This window comes from Pongo abelii, chromosome 4 (assembly GCF_028885655.2).
Source record: "Pongo abelii isolate AG06213 chromosome 4, NHGRI_mPonAbe1-v2.0_pri, whole genome shotgun sequence".
NCBI classification, from domain to species: Eukaryota; Metazoa; Chordata; class Mammalia; order Primates; family Hominidae; genus Pongo; species Pongo abelii.
The window spans coordinates 96,599,681-96,620,181 of NC_071989.2; the positions used below are offsets into that span (position 1 = coordinate 96,599,681).

Here is a 20,501-nt window from a genome sequence, read left to right on the forward strand (position 1 = left end):
ACAGCCTGAGGGTACAGCTCAGGCTGTTGCTTCAGAGGGTTCAAGCTCCAAGCCTGGTGGCTTACACATGGTGTTGGGCTTATGAGTACACAGAAGTCAGGAAGTGAGGTTTGGGAATCTCTACCCAGATTTCAGAGGATGTATAGAAATGCCTGGAAGTCTAGGCAGAAGTTTGTTTCAGGGGTGGAACCCTCATGGAGCTGCTAGGGCAATGCAGAAGGGAAATATGTGGTTGGAGCCCTGGCACAGAATTTCCACTGGGGCACTGCCTAGTGGAGCTGTGAGAAGAGGGCCATCATCCTCCAGATCCCAGAATGGTAGATCCACCGACAGCTTGCACCGTGCAGCTGTAAAAGCCACAGACACTCAATGCCAGCCCGAGATAGCAGCCAGGATTGGGGGGCTGGGGGGCTATACCCTGCAAAGCCACAGGGGCAGAGCTGTCCAAGGCCATGGGAGCCCACCTTTTGCATCAGCATTACCTTGATGTGAGACATGGAGTCAAAGGTGATCGTTTTGGAACTTTAAGGCTTAATGACTGTCCCACTGGATTTTGGACTTGCTTGGGGCCTGTAGCCCCTTTGTTTTGGCCAATTTCTCCCAGTTTGAATGGGTGTATTTTCCCAATGCCTATACTCCCATTGTATCTAGGAAGTAACTAACATGCTTTTGATTTTGATAGGTGGAACTAACTGACATGCTTTTGATAGGTGGAAGGGACTTGCCTAGTCACAGATGAGACTTTGGACTTCGACTTTTGGGTTAATACTAGAATGAGCTAAGACTTTGGGGGACTGTTGGAAAGGCATAATTGCATTTTGAAATGTGAGAATATGAGATTTGGGAGGGGCCAGGGGAGAAATGATATGGTTTGGCCATGTCCCCACCCAAGTCTTATCTCGAATTATAGGTCCCATAATCCCCACATGTAATGGGAGAGACCAAGTGGAGATAATTAAATCATGGGGGTAGTTCCCCCATACCGTTCTCCTGATAGTGAGTTCTCATGAGATCTGATGTTTTCATAAGGGGCTTACTCCTTCGCTCAAAACTTATTCTCTCTCCTGCCACCCTGTGAAGTGGTGCCTTCTGCCACAATTGTAAGTTTCCTGAGGCCTCCCCAGTCATGTGAAACTGTGAGTTAATTAAATCTCTTTTCTTTACAAATTATCCAGTCTTGGGTATTTCTTCAAAGCAGCGTAAGAACAAACTAATACACTTCCTTTCTTCAGATTTCCTGTAAAGTAGCTGAATGTGTGCTTAAATTATGGTCCAAGTCTAGAGGACGCAGAGAAAAATCTCAAAGCACGATTTTAAAAACAATGAAATTAATAAAACAGCAACAACAAAAACTCTGTGAAGTAAATACATGCAGTATTGTTTTTAGACTCATAAGAATATTCAGCAAAGTATTTTCTTCCGATTAATTTAATTTTGACAAATTGAGGCAATTCTTGATAATGAAATTCAACTTGTGAATATGTACTTCAATCAACTCAATGCATACATCTTTCCTCCTTGCAAAAACAGGATCTTCCTCAATCTTCCCTCCACGCTCCTACATATGCCTATCACCTCAAGACCAACCTCTACCTTCAAGCCTCACCAATCTTTTTTCCTGTCCCTCATATAGGAATTCATGTGTAATATTCACATACAATATATTCAAGGTACTTTTCCAGTCATTTCAGGGGACCCTTAAAGAAGCAAGACTCCATAGAGATTGGAATAAAGGGAGCGACAGAATTTATTTGCTCATTAATTTAGCAAGTTAATCATGGGCCTTGGCTGCATTTATAGTTGGTGACCATAGGCAACAAAACTTAAAGCCCACCTGGGATGTCAGTAGGAGGCAGCCCAGTAAGAGTTAACTAGAAGACAAAGAAGGGAGCAAAGTGCATTTGATAAGGGTATGGATTCTGGGACCCACCCACCTGTGTCCTTATCCTCGTTGGGTGCAGTCCTTCTCTGGCCCTCACTTACATGCACACATCCTTGTCAGTTTCCTAATCCTGGATCAGTTAGTTACTCCTTGGAGAAATCTCTTTCTCATGTGTTCCGCATGTCAGCTAAAGACAACTAATAAACATTTAGAGTGATGCTTATTATACATCTGCATTAAGGAATTAAAAAAGCTATTTTTTTAAAAATATAAACTAAGAATACTTGAATCTTTAAGCAGTAATCCTCAAACTTCACATTCTAATTATTTAAATATCATGTTCAAAGTTCTCCCCAGGAATGTAGTAGTGAGACGTGTATTTTGAAGGAGCACTGCAAACCATTCTGAGGCCTATGTATGGTGGATTACATTTTGCACATCTCGAAATTGTTTTCATTATTTCCACAAAAATTCTGCCTGTCTCGTCAGAGTGCTTTGATTAAGCATTACTGGTTATGGCAAACTTGAACTATATAATTGTTATTTGTATTACAATACCCATATGGCTTCTTACTATTTTTAAAATTTTTATTAAAAGTGTACGCTAGGTATTTGTGGGTTCATGTGAGAAACTAACAAGCATTTAAAAAACTCTTTCCATGAAAAAATAAATTCTGGATTTTCCAACATTAACTTTAAAACAGAATTTTGGGATGCAAATTATTCATAAGCTGCATCATAAGTGTGATGATATTCCTGGGAACATGATGGTATGTTAGAGTCTGTACTCAAAAGCAAGACACCCAGTGACAAGGCACATTCAAGCTCTTCTGTTAAGATCCCGCTCAAGTGTTTTCTCCTTTGCGAAGTATTTCCAGAATCCTCATGTAGCACAGATTGGGCTTTTTATTTCCTGTGTTATCAAAAATGTAGAACCAGCATGCAAGGAAAATCAAGGAGAATGCCGTTTCACATATGAAAGTTCCTGTATTAATTAACTGAAGACGACAGTGTTCTATAGTAAGAGGAAAGCATTAATGTTTTCAGTATCCTAGTTTAGTTCATACCTCACAGAATGTTATATAACTGCTACAACCTCATCCTAAAAGAAGCCAATAATTTGAAAATTAGATTGATCTAATTAATTGTACACATTGGAAAGTTGTGCTCAATGAGCAAAAACTCTTTGCAGACATGACAGATGTAAAGCTAATGGCTACAAGGCTGCAAAAATATTTGCTCATTTATGAACAAGTCAACAAATTTGAGGTTTTATTTTCTTGTGGGAGTGAATTCAGAAGTGTTCAACAAAAATATATTTTAGTTTATTTTCTTTTTAGACAGAACAAACACATTGGCTACTGTAGCAGATACTAATATTTTCTTTAAACAGCTTCATAAAGTCCGATAGGGCAATTCATGATAAAGTTTCTTAAACCATACAGGTCTAATCATTTTATTAAATGCTTTCTCTAAGTAGGAAAGAGTATAAATTTCCTTTAGGTAATGGAAATATGTTACATTTTTATGGCCAATTCAGCATTCTAATAATGACTGGAAATACCTATGAAACCCTATGTTTCACAGGTAGGAAAGGACAACAGTTTCTTTTACATAATGTTAATATGTTCCATTTTTACAGTAGGTTCCACATTCTAATAATTATGGAAAGTGCCAAAGAAATGAATGAAGTACCTTCTAATTTTCTCCCACTTCTCTAAGGCTGGTAAGGGGGCAATCCTGCTACTTCTAATGTGGATAGGTGAATAAATGAATGAAACTATTTGTATGTTTTTTGTTTTTTTTATGGTAAGGTAGGTTTTTGGCAACCTTGTCTCAATTGCCAGGAAGCTGTGCCTGCTGGTCATAATGGTGGATTTGTCCATTCTCTATTTCCCTTAACATTTCCCCCCTCTAAAATCATAAAACAAAATGAAATGTTTTATTTTTAGAAATTGTAATTTTTTTTTCCACTTTAAAAAATGCCATACTCCAGGGCTTACCTTTCAGACAGTCTTAGGTTATGTCTGTGTGCCAAATGCAGCCCAATGGGGTGGTCAGACTCACTCAGCAGAGCTGCCCCGCTCAGCAGAGCCTAGCAGCTATGATCTGGAAGTGTTGGCCCCACCACATGCATGACATTAAGATGATCCACAGCAATCCTGCAAGACTACAGTTTAAGTAGAGCTTCCAATTTGCTGTGGTTGGCATGACCTAATTCTGGCTCGAAAGGTACATTTTCCCCTCTCTGGGTTTCACTGACTACACATTGGAGAAAAAAAAAATGTTCTTCAAGGGATTCTTACTCTTTCCTTTCTTAAGGAAATTTAGAGAATTTAACAACTGTTGGCCTCTGGCTAATACCCAAACTAAAGTCTTTTTCCAGCTTCGCCTACATCTTGACCCCTCATGCCAAATATTTTAGGGAGTCTATTTATAAAGTTCATCACTTCCCCTGTTACTTCATCTTTAGAAATGCTGATAATTTAGAAGCTGGAATGATGCGGCTGGTCTCATAGATGAAAAAAAGCAGGATTCTATAGAAAATTTTCCTGTCATAACTTAAGAAATTAATTTATTTTCTTCTCAATTTTACAGCTAGAATGGAAGTAACACCAATGTTCTGTATTTGCTTCACCCTAGTGTTCAAAGATGTTTCAAAGTTGTAGAGATTTTGAATGTTCCACTAACAGTAGTTCTTAATGCTGACTATACATTTCAATCACTTCAAACACTTTTTAAAAACACTGATACCCAGACCCATCCCAGACCAATGAAATCAGGATTGTTGGACCAGGTTCCCTGGCATTGTTACTTGAAAACTCTCCAGGAGATTCCAATGTGAAGCCAGATCTGAAATGAATCATATTAAAACTCTTAGAAACATAACCACTGCAACACAGGCATGTTGTTGCATTATCTCCCTTGGATGTGGTATGTTCTTGAAATTTACCAGTCTATCCAGTTCTGAGCTAATTCACCTGAGAGAGTTTCTCAGCTATTGCACGAAGTGAGAGAAAAAAAAATTCATCTGGACAACCTGACTCTTAATAGATTTATAAGTTAAAATCACAGAAAGCTTTCCCTTTCTGAGACAACAGTCCTGATAAATATGCCCCTTTTCTGCAGAACCAGAATTAGGAACTTTCAAGGGCTTGAAAAGTAATCATTTTTATCTGGATCATATTGACTCTTTGGAGGGTTTCCAGTTGTATTTAAAAATATAAATTTCACCTTGTGATATTTACTGACTTGCAAATCTCTAATATTTTGCTAATTAAATTCAATGCTGTATACTTAATTTACTCAAGGTGATAATTTTCTAATTGCATGTATAATGTTAATTTATTATCTATTTGAGATCAAATTCACTACATTTTGTGACTTCCAAAAAAGTCAACCCATTAGACCGAAGTTCTCAGTCTTTCATAACTAATTTATTTCTCTACCTCAGTCATTGGGAAATGGTATTAGTAAGCAGTGCAACCCAGTTCTTCCACCTCCCTCCACATGAAACAGGGCTTTTTTCATTAAGTACCTGGTTTGTGAAGGTAACGTTATCTAGCAGCTGCGACCAAAAGGTTTACAGACTTGGAATTTTGTTCCATTATATAACTGAGATCATTATCTAATCCCTGCTCTTTACATAAAACTTTATGTGGTTCATTTTATGGTAAGGCTTCCTATGAAATAATAAAACAGTCTTTTTCTATGGAATTTGTGGAACTAGTATTTTTATTTTCCTGTCATGTCTTGCCTTTTCTGACTTCTGTCATACACACAAACACACACACACAGAGATACATGTGTATGTTTGTTTGGCAACATAGGAGGGACAAGCTCAGTTTCTCGGATTCTACGTGTCTTATAAGATCATGGTTTGCTATGTTTACAGATTTATCACCTTCTATTAGAGTACCCGAAGTTCTTTTACAATATACGAGATGTTTTCATAATGGTATGACATCCCTCAAGTACTTGTCTTTCTTTAGTTTTACTCTTTTAGAACAAGAAGGAAAAAAAAAACCCGAGAAATACCCTTTAAAGTTTTTTAAAAATTACTTTGTAAGAGATATAAGTTGAATCTCCACTATATAAAGTATTCTTGGGTAGCTCCCTGTTTCGCCCTTTTCTCTTATTCATAACTTGTCCATATGCCCTGTCAAAACAGTGGGTTGCAGGGGAGGACCTGGATCAGGCCATCCTTCCTTTCAGCTGTGTCTGGGAAACAGGGCAGGAGTGGGCGCTGACGAGGAGTATGTCCTCCCAGTTACCTTGAGATCTGCAACAGTGAGGTTTCTATGGCATACCAGAGAATGGAAAGAAGATTAGGTTGGCACTTCCCTACTTCTGGTACCATCTTCACGGCTTCATTAGGTGCCCCCAATTTCCACAGAATCTAAAGTTCTGGGCAAGGTCTGCACAGTTTTTCTAAATGGGAAAGCAAAGTTGAGAATATGGCAGGCCATATGAAAAACATATGAAATTCTGCTATGCTTTCAGAGGGCAGACTAGCCCCCAAAACTTCTTTTACTGGAGTACTGCCAGGATTTGACTCATCATGTAAGACTCACCTTAGGCATCCCCAACTGAAGATTGACCTAACCAGTCATCTCCCAAAAGAGCTGAACATTCTATCAATTAAGCGTTTACCTCACTTTCAACTTATCTGTAGTATAGTGTTTATCACATTACATTTGTAATTGCACTTTGCATATTCAACTCCCTCATCAGACTGAATTCCTCAACAACAGTTTCCATCTCTCACTTTTGTATCCCTAATGAAACACTCCCATGAAACACTTAGTGATAAGTTGACTGATTAGTTAATAAATTTATACAGTTGATGTCCAAGGAGAAGCGTTGGGCAAATAGCAGTAGACATTTTATTGGCAGAGCCAAAGGTAGTTTTCAATTTATAGATTTATTTGTTTCTGAAACTGTAAGAATGCATGGATTTGTATGCCCAAGTTCAAGATTCACTATTTTGAAATATACAATACATTATTATTAACTATAGTCAACACACTGTGAAACAGAATATCAGAACTTATTCCTCCTCCTGTCTCACGGAAACTTTGTACCTGTTGACCCATGTCTCATCTCCCCTTTCCCCATCCACTCCCGCCTCCATTTCTGGAAACTGCCTTTCTACTCTCTACTTCTGTAAATTCAGCTTTTAACACTACACATACAAATAAGATCAGACAGTGTTTGTCTCTCTGTGCCTGACTTATTTCACTTAATGTAATGTCTTCTAGGTTCATTCATGTTGCAAATGACAGAATTTCCTTTTTTTTTTTTTTTTTTTTTTTTGAGAGAGAGTCTCGCTCTGTCTCTCAGGTTGGAATGCAACAGCACCATCTCGGCTCACTGCAGCCTCTGCCTCCCAGGTTCAAGCGATTCTCCTGCCTCAGCCTCCCGAGTAGCAGGGATTACAGGGATGCGCCACCACGCCTGGCTTTATTTTGTATTTTTAGTAGAGACAGGGTTTCACCATGTTGGCCGGGCTGGTCTCAAACTCCTGACCTCAGATGATCTTCCAGCCTTGGCCTCCCCAAGTGCTGGGATTATGGGATTACAGGCCTGAACCAGCATGCCCAGCCATGTTTTCTTTTTTTTTTTTTTTAAGGCTGAATAGTATTTCACTGTGTATTCAATGTTCTCCACACAAAGAAATGATAAATATTTGAGGTGATAGTTATGTTAATTAGCCATATTTGATCATGCTATAACGTATACACGTGTGAAAATATCACATGTACCCTATCAATATATACAGTTATTACATGTTATTTAAAAATAAAAATTCACATTTATCTTCTTTTAACTAGTGGTTCTCAACCCAAGTTTTACATTAAGAGCTCCCAGGCAGCGCTGAGAAACTGCAATACCTGGATGGCAGGCCAATTTAATCTGAATCTGGGAGTGGAACTTGGGCATTGGTGTATGTGTGTATATATATGTATATCTGTAATATGTGTATTTACATATTATAAATATACATAAATATAAATATACATATTATAAATGTACATAAATACATACATTATATATATGTATATTTATATATTTAGAGACTGGGCCGTACTCTGTCACCCAGATTGGGGTGCAGTGGCACTACTATAGCTCAGCGCAGCCTTGAAGTCCTGGCTCAAGAGATCCTCCAGCCTCAGTTTCCCGAGTAGTTAGGACAACAGGCATATGCCACACCATCAAGATTGTTCTTTTAAATTTTTTTTTTTTTTTTTTTGAGATGGAGTCTCGCTCTGTTGCCTAGGCTGGAGTGCAATGGCGCAATCTCGGCTCACTGCAACCTCTGTCTCCTGGGTTCAAGCGATTCTCCTGCCTCAGCCTCCTGAGTAGCTGGGATTACAGGTGCCCGGCACCACGCCTAGCAAATTTTTGTATTTTTAGTACAGATGGGGTTTCTCCAGGTTGGCCAGGCTGGCCTCAAACTCCTGACCTCAGATGATCCACCTGCCTCCCAAAGTGCTAGGGTTACAGGCGTGAGCCACCATGTCTGGCCATTTAAAAAAAAATTTGGAGACTGGACCTCACTATGTTGCCCAGGCTGGTCTCAAATTCCTGATCTCAAGTGATTCTGTAGCCTCAGTGTCCCGAGTAGTTAGGATTACAGGCAAGAGCCACTGTGCCCGCCTAACATCAGTATTTTAAAATAATTCTCCTTACAGCCAAGGATTCGGAACCACTTAGCTAACTATTCAAAGGAAATCCAATGTTTTATACCTATGACCTTGTCACTTGGCGTATACCAAAGATGGGTTACAGCCCATAGTTTTCTAACAAATTCTGCTTGTGAGAAACTTAGTTGATTTTAGTCTTTGGATGATTAAATTTTTTAAAAAGGCTTTTGAAGTGCAATATTAGCTACATCACAATCTTCTTCAAGGAATATTACTAATGAGTTTATGCAATTATCTTTCATAGAATTAGCCAACAGCTGTAACTTCCTCCTCAGTCTTAGGGTAATCCAGGCCTTTACAGTGAATAATTATTTCCTGCATATTTACAACTCAAATGGATATCAATATAAATATGGTGTTTTATGGAGTCTTAGAGCATGCTTTACAGTTAGAAGATTCCAAAGAGACAGAATTCAAACAACTTTAGTCAAAATCACATTAGGAAGTAGATATAACTGGCCTCAGTGGTTTTGCTGGAAAGAGAAGAATGAACACTGAGTGTTACCAATGGGACTTAATATTGCATAAAGCACACAAAACTTCCCCGCCAATGGGCATCATAAGTGACAGGAAGGCTGTTTATCACTGTAATCAATTAATTCCAAATAACACATGGAATCCCCAAATCTTCAAGTCACATTTCTTTTTTTTTTCTTTTTTCTTTTGAGATGGAGTCTTGCTCTGTCACCCAGGCTGGAGTGCAGTGGCTCTATCTCGGCTCACTGCAAGCTCCGCCTCCTGGGTTCATGCCATTCTCCTGCCTCAGCCTCCCGAGTAGCTGGGGCTACAGGCGCCCGCAACCACGCCCGGCTAATTTTTTGTATTTTTTAGTAGAGACGGGGTTTCACTGTGTTAGCCAGGATGGTCTCAATCTCCTAACCTGGTGATCCGCCGGCCTCGGCCTCCCAAAGTGCTGGGATTACAGGAGTGAGCCACCGCGCCCGGCCCAAGTCACATTTCTAATAAACGAATTTTTAAATACAGAGAGCATAGATTATTTGCATGCTTGCATGGTAATCCAAACAAGCATTTCATTCTCTTCAACAGTGAAACAAAGCGGAAGCAAATGTAGTTACTAATATGAACTGTGGAAATTTGGCAAGGAATCCATGACATTAAAGATATGGTAGCTATTAATTTTGAAGTCCAAAGCTTGTATATTTGGTAATTCAGAAATATCTGAGTCCCATTTGACCTCTGGCCAGCCTCTCTGTCCTCACTTCTAGTCAACAGTACGGCAATACTTTTATGAAAAAACAAGGAAACTGTTTATTAGAAAAAAGAAAGTTCATATTGTTTCTCATGGTAAAAATTCTAAAAATGATCCTTTTCCTTTTTCAAAAGGTCTTTTACTGAACCCAGAAAAATTCAGTTAAAAGCTAAAAGCTATGCACTTGATGAATAAACTTGATATAATATTTCTTAGTTTTCAAATATAATATGACCTTGTTCTAACTCGTCAGTAGTTATTTCACATCTAACTCTGGTTTTAAGGTTTTGTTGTTTTCCTTTTTTAACTACAAAGAAAAAGTTTAAAGGTGTTCTTGAAGTTGAATTCTCTAGAATATCCATCTGCACTAATTAAATTTACTGAATAACTCCTGAAATCCATTTAATATTCATTTACAGGCTCTGTTATACATCTCACATTTTTAAATTAAAACCATATAAATTACTATGATTCTTGCAAGTGAAGGTTAAAAATTAAAACAGCTCAAGAAATGAATAGCGAAGTGTTCACTAGACAGTGATGACATAAAACGAGATTTTCCCATTTCAATTAAAGCTAATATCGTAGCTGGAAAAATATATTTTCGCAAATAGTAGTAAGACATTGCTTGTGAAAAGATTTATCAAGTAGTTGATAATATATGTTTTTCTCACTTCACATTAACAGTGTGGAAGTATATATCACAGGCCAAGAATTAATTTACTTCTCTTTAAAAACAATACAAACATGTTTACACAAACTTAGTTATATTGTCATTCCAAGGTTACTAAATATTTTTCCCTAAGATGCCAGGCAAAATTAAGACTCAATAATTGACTCTTTCCTTCTTCTTATCTAACAGATAAGATCATGTATGTGAGATTTTGGCTTAATAGGAAGAGAGTGGACTTGAGACTGACTGGGTTGAGATTCTAGGTCTGCCATTAAGTAGGTAACTTTGGACAAGTTACTTTATAAATTTTTACCTCAGTTTCTTCATCTATATAATCGGGATAGTAACTGCACCTACCTCATTAAGTTTTGAGGAATAAATGAATTAATGCATATAAAACTTCAGGCCTATAGAATAGTGCTCCAGTATACGGTATGCTCTCAAAAAAATGTTAGCTGTGGTTTTTATTGTCTTATTATAATTAGTAATTCTTTCAAATTAATAATATAAGCTTTTAAACACATATCATAAAAGTTATTAAAATTATTAGAGATATTTTGAGTAGTGACGCTGAAGAAAGTAAAAGTGGAATTCCTAAGTCATAGTTGAAAGTATCAATTATATTTATAGAAGATCAGTCCTACTTTCAACCACCAAGCCAGCAAGAATTGAAAACCAACTGGTCAACATATGTCGATGCAGATGGAAAAAGGATACAACTGTCTTTAAATTCCCTAAAGAAAGCTGAGTGGAGAGCCTTCTGGTCACTGCAGTCCAACCTATCATTACGCGTGCAGCGAGACTCTTTGATGGGTTTCTTAGTCTATGAATAATATATATTTTGGGGACAGTGTCACAAAAATAATCTGTCTTTGCTCCAAAAAGACCTATGACTAAGCAAACGCAAAGAAAGAATTACCTCCCAACCACAAAGCAGGGTGGTACCCCCTGTGTTGGAAATCAAGACAACTGGCAAAACTTTAAAAAGTATTTTTGAGATAAAAATGGCCCCACGGTTCATATCCTGGAGAACCAGGAAAATTTCACGTTTCAGAACTACTCTTCCTTTAACTTTAAAAAATAAAGCTGGGGGGAAAATATCTGATTACTTCTTTATGAAGCATTACTAAATAAAAAAGCCTACCTTTTTAGAAGATCTGGTATTTATAAGCATTTCACAAGGCAAAACACAATTGCAAATACTCAGTTTCGGTGGATACTGCTAAGAGGCGTAAGCTTTTTCCCCAGTGAAATTTGGGATGATATTTACACTTTGAGTGATAGAAGATTTTAAGGATTAGTAAATCAGGGTAAGTATACCTAAGTTTGCCTCTGGAGTTTTGTCTTGAAAGGATGTCATGTATATTCAAATTGCAGCAAAATAAATGATTCTGGTTGTTCTCCAAGTCCGTGTGACACCCCCCACCCAATACTGGCATAGTTAGTTAGTGAGGCTGTCCACTTTCTTGTAATACACTACAGTTCTCCCCCAACTCTACCGCTGGTACTTTAAGGAGAAGAGAGAGAGGCTATGACAACGCACATGATTCAACTAGAATATTCTTATCAGTTCACCACCTATGATTCTTGGCCTTTTATGCTAAGAGCAAATATTCCGAATTACCCAAAACAAAGCAATGAAATTACTTACAGGTTAGATAAAAAGTCGAGTTATCTGATGTGTAAGATTACAGATAAATTAAAATGTTGGCAGAAAAAAGTGAACTCCAGAATTGTTCTTTATGATTCATCTTAAACCTATGTGCTATGTTCACATCGTCAAAAAACATTATAAAATCAACTTACAATAGGCACGTATACATTATAATATTTGATATAAAACAAACAAGGATTCCTTTTTCTTTACGAATTAAGAAAACTTACAACAACAAGCACATGACAGAACTCTAGAAAGATAATTTAGCAATTAATCTATATGATGTGACAACAGTGCCAATGAGTTCCAACTGTAAATTATTATCTTGCTATAATGGCAAAGTTGTTTCACAAAGGTCTTAATTTATATTGCTGGATTTGTCTATGTGACAATATATCAGTTTCATAATCATGTTATGCCTTAAATGTATTTTGTAATTTTTCCCTAGGCAGAAATCTAAAACTAGTTTTCATTTATATATATATAGCTTCATTTGTACAAATTGTCATTCCTTAATATATTTTCTTAATCTGCATTTTTAGTGCATGTGAACTATAACTGATTAAAAAATGTTTAATTTTCCTGAACTTTGAGTTGTTCTCCAAGTCAAAAATTATTTTAAAATGCTAAAACTAGCACTTAAGTACCTTTTTAAAGCTTTCAATTCTGGGAGATATTTAAATACCATGAACTGTACACAACATGTAAATATGTCCATTATCTATCTGCATATGCAGTCCATACTTACTACACATACTTGACATTTCAAATTGTTAACTTACTACACTTATTAATTCAGAAACGAACGCAACTTCCATTGCTCAAATTTTTTTAATTCACATAGTACCAGAAAAATTATTTTTTATGAAGACAACAAAAGCCGATTTTTTATTAAGAAGTCAATAGAAATAGAGAAATCTTAACGAACAAAAATTAATTTCATAACGAATTATCTAGTATGCTTTTAAAACATGCACGCTTACAAAAATAAAATGTCACATTATTTTGTGAAAGGATAATGTATCACGCGTCTCTATATGGGCTAAGAAAGTTTTGGTAGTTTAACTACTTTGGGTTTAACTTAATGGTGTCAAACACTTAGGGAAATCAGTACTATGTATCAGATCAAATAACTGGTACTTATGGCCATATCCTAAGTATTCTACTACAATACATTTTTTAAACAATGCTTTGACTTGAGTAGGAAGGTAGGTTTGCTTTTAGTATGAGGGAAGATATGTACTGAAGGATTATGCAGTAAATTTCATAATTGGAAATTTAATAATTTTATCTAAAAATCTTTGGTTTATTTTAAACAATCCTATAAAAATTTACTCAAATTTTAATATAATACATTTCATAATTAAAGATGTCTGTGAACTTTTAAAATTTTATTTTTAATGGAAAGTAAATATTTGGTCAAAAATATGTTTGGAAGAAAGCTTTTGATCTATGAATATTATAAAAGTTTCTTAGAAATCTCTTAAGGGCTGAGCACAATAAAACTAGGGCAATGCATATATTCTCAGTTACTCTTTAAAAAAACCTGTAAAAGTGACTATAGTGGCATGTTCTGACACATTCTTTTCATAAACCGAACCCTGTTAGTGACAGCAGAACAGATTGTGTGCATCTGCTGGGAATGAGCCAGATGACAGTGGAAAAACGCACATGGATACCTTGGCACAGCAAATAAAAAATGGAGAAAAAAAGACCTGGAAGAGAAAGTGTTCAACTTTAATTGAAACATTCTTTCCAACATGATGAACATCATCCAACCACCTCTTTTAGCCTGTCAATTTTACATATAAAAATGTGTTTTAAAGGAGTTCTTTGTAAATTAGAGCTGTTTTGTCCTCTCTCAGCACTAAATATTGACTCAGGTTTTGGGTTATTTCTTCAAATTATGGCAATGTAATAAGCATTAGGGTAGAAAAAGAGGCCAAACCACTCTACCACAGCCTGGTACAAAAACACTAAACTTATAAAAACCCTTTCAGGTTCAAGTCAAATTTTAAATATCTGGGGTAAGTTTTTGAATTATGTGGGTATTGTATTGACAAGTGCCAAAGATGCCACAATTCAAATATTCTGCAAATGTGACTATTGTAAATGTTGCTTGCGCTCAAGAGTGCTACAATATTTTATTTTATGCTGATCAACCACAGTATTGTTTAAACAGTTGGCTCAATAGTGGTAGAGAGGTCCATACATAAAAACAAATGTGCTTCTATAAATCATATCAAGAAGTTTTCTCGGATGCTCTGATTACAATGAAAATTTATTCTATACAGTATACAATGCAAATTTTAAACTGAAGATGAAGTTGTTTAATAGATTAGTAGTCTGACTGAAGCAGCTGCAGTCAAAAAAAATTCTGGTGATTAACAGCCATTTTCCAGTAATCATAACCCTGGAAAGGGCTACTAAGTAGGGGGAGGGGGTTGCAGATGGGAATAATTCTCTAAGCCCATGTGCCTTAGAGGGCTCCATCATCTTCATGCAGACTTATTATTATTATTATTATTTTTAAATTAAAGCTTTTAGAGGCGTCCTTGATTGCAGTGTTGGGAGCTGTCCATGCTGTTTTACCATAGGGAAGTCCACTCTGCAAGTATTCCTTGTGCTGAGCACTCTTTATCCAGGCATTAAAACAGAGTTAGAAAAGAAAGCTGAAATGCAAGGTGCACACTAAAGGGACATTATTCAAAAGCATGATAACAATTTCAAGTGGTTGCAACTAGCCAGGTTGTATAAACTGGGCATGTCTCATCAATATTACCTGATATCCAAAATACGAATTTTTTTGAGAAACCCTGTGAACAGAAAAGCTGAACAAAAGGGGTTTCCTGACACCAGTAATACTCACATTTTTTAATCTACATTTTACCTAAATTTGTTTGTGTTATCAGAAGGTATAATCCTCAGGTACAATTCTGCATTTTCTATACTTTATGTTTTTTTCTTACATAAATAAAAATACCCAAATTAAGACAAGTTCACTTATTCATCATCTCAAAGTTGATAAACTGTGGTCATAATGAATAAGCCCTCAAATCTAGAGAAAAATAGGATAATAAGGGTACCATTTGCTGGTTATATTTTCTTTTCAAATAAAAAATGCATTTAATCTTTATGGGAAAATAGAATTCATTCATTTATTCAACAAATATCTATAGAGTACCTATTATATGCAAGAGTTCTTGCGAAGGAATATAAAGACTAAAAGAACACACATTCATCATAAATTAATTCCATCTCTACATATAATCAAAGCTGTCTAATAAGAAAAATAAACAAAGGTTATTAATGTATACAAAAGTGGATAATACTAAGAAAAAAACCTAGAACTCTTGGCAAGGTTGGTTTCACCATTAAAATCATCTAATAACTGTACATGAAACACTTCCTCCAAACTGAACTTTCATTAAGACTAAGGAATAATCTACCTGCAATTCAGAACTTTGAGTAAATGACTTTTAAAATTCATGGATGGTATTATTTTGTTTCTTTGGTTCCATTTCTGGTTCTAAAAATAATATGATATTTATTTAATAATATCTAATCTGTGAAAGGTTTTGATTTTCTTGGAGAAAGAAAGAAGTATATTGAACTTAGCAATCATTAGAATTGACCCACGACTGTGTAAGAATTAGATACTTGCTCTGAATGTGACCCAAATTTAATGGACTGAAAGTATTATTGAAAAATAATTTTTAATAACCATCCCACCAAAAATTTCTAAATGATCATTAGCAGAAACTTAAAATGACTAAAATATAGTACAATGCTATGATAATAATTTAATAATTACTGATCATTTACTATGTATCTGCATTATGGTTTTATATGTATTATCGTAGTAAATCCTTAAAAAACTTTAAGAGGTGGGTGATTTTGTAACTCCCATTTTACAGATCCTGGAACTGGGGCTTTCTGGTCATTAAAACACCTGCCTAAAACCACTAACCAGTAAATGGGAGGCTGGCTTTTGAACCCAGTTTTGGTCATTGTTCTTAATCATTATTCTTTATTGTTTATGGACATGTTTGTCTAATAGCATAATATGTAGAATCAAAGAAATGATATTAAGTGTGGAAATGGGGTCTCCAAACTCTTTATGCTTGTTTAAACGATCTTTTCTCTCGAGAGTGTATCTTCATCCTTTCATGCTTTGTATCTCTCTCTCTCTGCTCTCCCACACCGATGCTCCCCACACCGTACACACACACACACACACACACACATACACACACACTCACACTGCTGGAGTTCTGGTCTAACACTTACTTCATAGAGCAACCTAAAAGGCATAATGTGGTTGAACTTGTCCAATAACTGTACCACTTCCTGGGAGTTTATGAAGCTGTTCATGTTTGCCACGAATATACCATCCAGTGACTCTAAAGCTGCTGTTGTTCTTTACAAAGACATGATCCTATAGCCCTGGCTATTTCAAGTTCAGTGTCCGCAGTTGTTTCAAGACATGGCATTGGGCTGTGATGAACCACATCAGTTTCTCAAGTGTAAGGAGGTAAGTTAGCATCTAAAACAATTCTGTCGCCCATGTGTAGTCCAAATAAGTTAAAAGTGCACTTGCTTTCACGATACCAAATACTTTGAAGCAAGAAGGAAGCTCAGACAGGAGAGAATCCAAAAACAATGAAAACGGAAGGAAAAAACACTAAAGTCAAGAATTCTCTGATTTTTTTGAAGCCATAAAATGAGAGAAGCGGAGGGAAAAAATCACATAGCGCTCACTCTAAATCAAGCAAGATCAAATAGTCTTGGAAGGGATATTGCCGATTCATTTCAACCCAAGAGTCATCGGGAAACAAATAATGGGTATTGAGTATCTTACTCAGCCTTCTGCAAATCTATCAATGTCGTCACGGATTTTTTTTTTTTTTTTTTTTGGTTTATGTAAGGGGGGGAAATATTCAAAAATGAAATGAAGGAAAAAAATAGTCAAAATTATTTACTTTAACTTCTAACCTATATAGAGTCTAAGTGGACTTCCAATAAATACTAGAAATAAAAAAATAGATTCACTTAAAAATAGACAAATTTTTTAGACTTCATTTAGTTAAGAAAAATCATCCAGAATAAATTAGGTCTGGATTTATATAATACCTTTTAAAGATATTAATGTTAACTGTAATAGAAGGGTGAAAAGATCTACTTTTTAAACCACATAAACCTTTACTAAAAGACCACCCAACAACTTAATAAGCCTCCTCAAATATGGATGAAAATCTGGTACCTTAAAGAAGTAACTGTTTTAATGGTTAACAGAGTTTAAAATTTCCCAAATTCTTGACCAGAGAATTAGCTAATAGGCGAACCTCTAATAGAGTCAACGTTTTAATCGGGTATAGTTTTATCATATTTAAATAGCAAGATAGCTTATTTTCTATTTTAAAATTTCCATTCCATACATGTGTCCAATAGTTGAAACTTTACAATGTATCTGACAATATTTACCAACGGGTGTGATTCAAATGATCCTACTGTTCCAGAGAATTTCCAAGAAAATAAAGAAATCTCTTACAATAGCCTAAATAGAAGCATAGTTTTAATCTGAATGTTTAAATATGTGTAATTTTCTAACAAATAAATGTCAAAAAGTATTGACATATATATATATTAGCATTTACAAAACAAAGTTTAACATTTTTTTCCTCCCTTGCTAATGGGCCTTGAAAAAGTGCCAGGTGTAGGAATATGCCATTGTTATCACATTTTTATAAGCTGCCTTATACATTTTTTAAGATCTATGTTGTATTAATTTCTTAACAATTTATCGGGAACATTTGCATTCACAGAAAAATAGATGCTTGATATTTAAACATAATTAAAATTGTCATTCTTATCTATTTAAGTTTCAAGAGAAATAAAATTAAATTACACTTAACTGTTGGTCTAATTTGGTAAATTTCATATAGGCAATTAATAATTAGTGTAGTGGGTTAACGGCTAAACTAACATTTATACACTATTCATATACTGTTAAATCAATAATTTAGTTTAAAAATAAAATTAGAACAAATATTTATTAAGTGGTAACACTTTCTCCTGAAGGCTCCCATTTAATACATTTCTAAAGAAGAAGGCTAGTTTTAGAAAGGTGTGCTGGCAATAATCTGATTGCACCTCATACAAATGAGAATTCTACTGATTGAAAGGAGCCATGGCAGCTAGAAATTATTTTTAATAGGATTTTTTAAAAATCACATGGGTAACAGTGAAAATGTAACTGGTAATTAAAGCCTGCTTCTTAACAAATTTTTATTTTTTAAGGAGAAGTACAAGCTTTTAGACTATAGTTTCAGATACAAGGAATATTAATGCAGATATTTAGAAGTCAATTTATTTTGCATGGTATTATACACATTACTTACACCGTACCTTTCAAATGAAAAGCATAAAACAAATCTGAAAACTCAAAGTGCACATTTTCTCCCTCTGTATTCTGTATTTTGACCTAATAGTCATTTAAAGTGTGGGTGTTTATCAATAAAAATTTTTGCAGCACCACACATTGTGGTGGAACGTTGCTATTTCCCGAGATAAGTACAAAAAACCTCAATGCTAATTTGCATCACAAAATGATCTAACATATCTGGAATATAATGCACAAGCTTCATTGAAAAGAAACCATTATATTTTTCTTTCGAAACAAAAAGTACAGATATCTGATTGGGTCTGGGTGTGCTGGAGGTGGGGGTGGGGAAGAGGTCTCATTTTCTATCTCACACCTATTGTTTTATGTATTCTAAACTGCTATATGGGAATAAAAAGGAAACATACTGAATTCACTTTGCAGTTAATGTCTTAGTAATTTAAGAGGCAGAATTTTCAAGTTAAAGAAGGGAAACATTATGCTTTTCCTTTCCCAAAGCTATTTCCCCTATTTCCCAGGAAGAAGGCCCTCTGTTCCTTACCCTATGTAGGGGGAAATAAAGGACATTACTTAGGGCTGAAATCACTCCGAGACAGAAGAGGGGAAGTTTATGATGTGGCACTGTGCACAGTATCTGGTCTGCAGCCAGGAAGTTTTCATTTTGTAGCTCTGCTGTCAGTACCTGCCCTGCATATTCAGGAATAAAAATATACTAGAGCTCTACCTGAAAAACTGTGGATGTTACAAAGAATTAAAAGAGTTTATTTTTCTTTCTTTATCCTGAGTGTAATTACTGTTTTTAAAAAAGAAAGAGCTGAAACTATAGTAACTGGAGGTTTTTTTTTTTTTTTTTCCTTTTTAAACTCCTCAAACTACCTTCCCACAAAGCCATTTAAGTTAAATGGTACATTTACAGACTCACCTACATGAAGGATATAACTTAAAACATCTGCTTAGACACATACGTTCTGTTCAGATATAAAAAATGTAGCAAAAATTTTTAAAAATATAGGACCACTATATTCTTAAAACGTGTGTTCTTCTCCGTGTGTGTGTTCATTCATTCAAGAGATCTTTGACTGCAATTAGGTAGTCGGTCCTATAAAGGCTTCCTTGTGTAACCATAATTTCTAAAAGTAAAATGCTCCAGTGAATATTTCTGCTAAATAATCATATCTTAAAATTACTTTAAAGAAATTCCAATCCCTCATGTTACATTAAGCAATAATGCCAGTTTTCCATAATATGCCTTGGTTGTACCACCTTATTCAGGGTCAACAATTAATTAGAAGACAAAAAGTATAAATCACGTGTATATTAAGTAGCAGACAAATTTCTTTGTCTGTCTCAACGTATTTACATTAATGAATTTATTTTCTAATTTTGAAAATAAATAAGCATATTTAAGCCAAAGCTGCCTGTCTTCGGGGCTTGGGAAAGGATGCACATTCTCTTGCTATCCTTCTAACTTGCTGAAAGAATCACAGGTGTGAAAAAAAGACGGGGATAATTCTTGGCTGTTTTTTAAAAAAACACTTCACATTCTATCGAAGGACCATATCCACCTCTTTTTTAATCCAATATGCTAGGAATCCATAATATCTGAGAGCAATTTATATGAATTTTTCATGTGCATCTTATCTATGACAACAAGATAGAAGAGGAAAACCAGACCACCACGCTCATGATGCTATTTGGAAAAAGCAGGTTCTCAAAAGGGACTGACTCAAAGATCAGTTAGTTCCTCCGGCCTCTAAAAACAAGTTTTGGGTACTCAATTTAAATCACTGCTTGAGGACTTGCACTGTCATTCTACAAGAATCCCAACCACTTGCAGGAGGAACAACATTGCTCCATTCATTTCAAATTTACAGCATTAAGAATTAATAAAGTCTTTATAATGTCTGCATTATTTAAGAGTAATGATTCCTGAAGAAATCTGCCTGTAATAGGTTTACTGTTTTTATTG

At 35.5% G+C, this 20,501-nt stretch overlaps 1 protein-coding gene across 31 annotated transcripts in view; it reads right to left on the reverse strand.

Annotated features, from left to right (window-relative positions):
• The window catches only part of MEF2C (myocyte enhancer factor 2C), a 166,263-nt gene that overhangs the window by 135,336 nt on the left and 10,426 nt on the right, over positions 1–20,501 (reverse strand).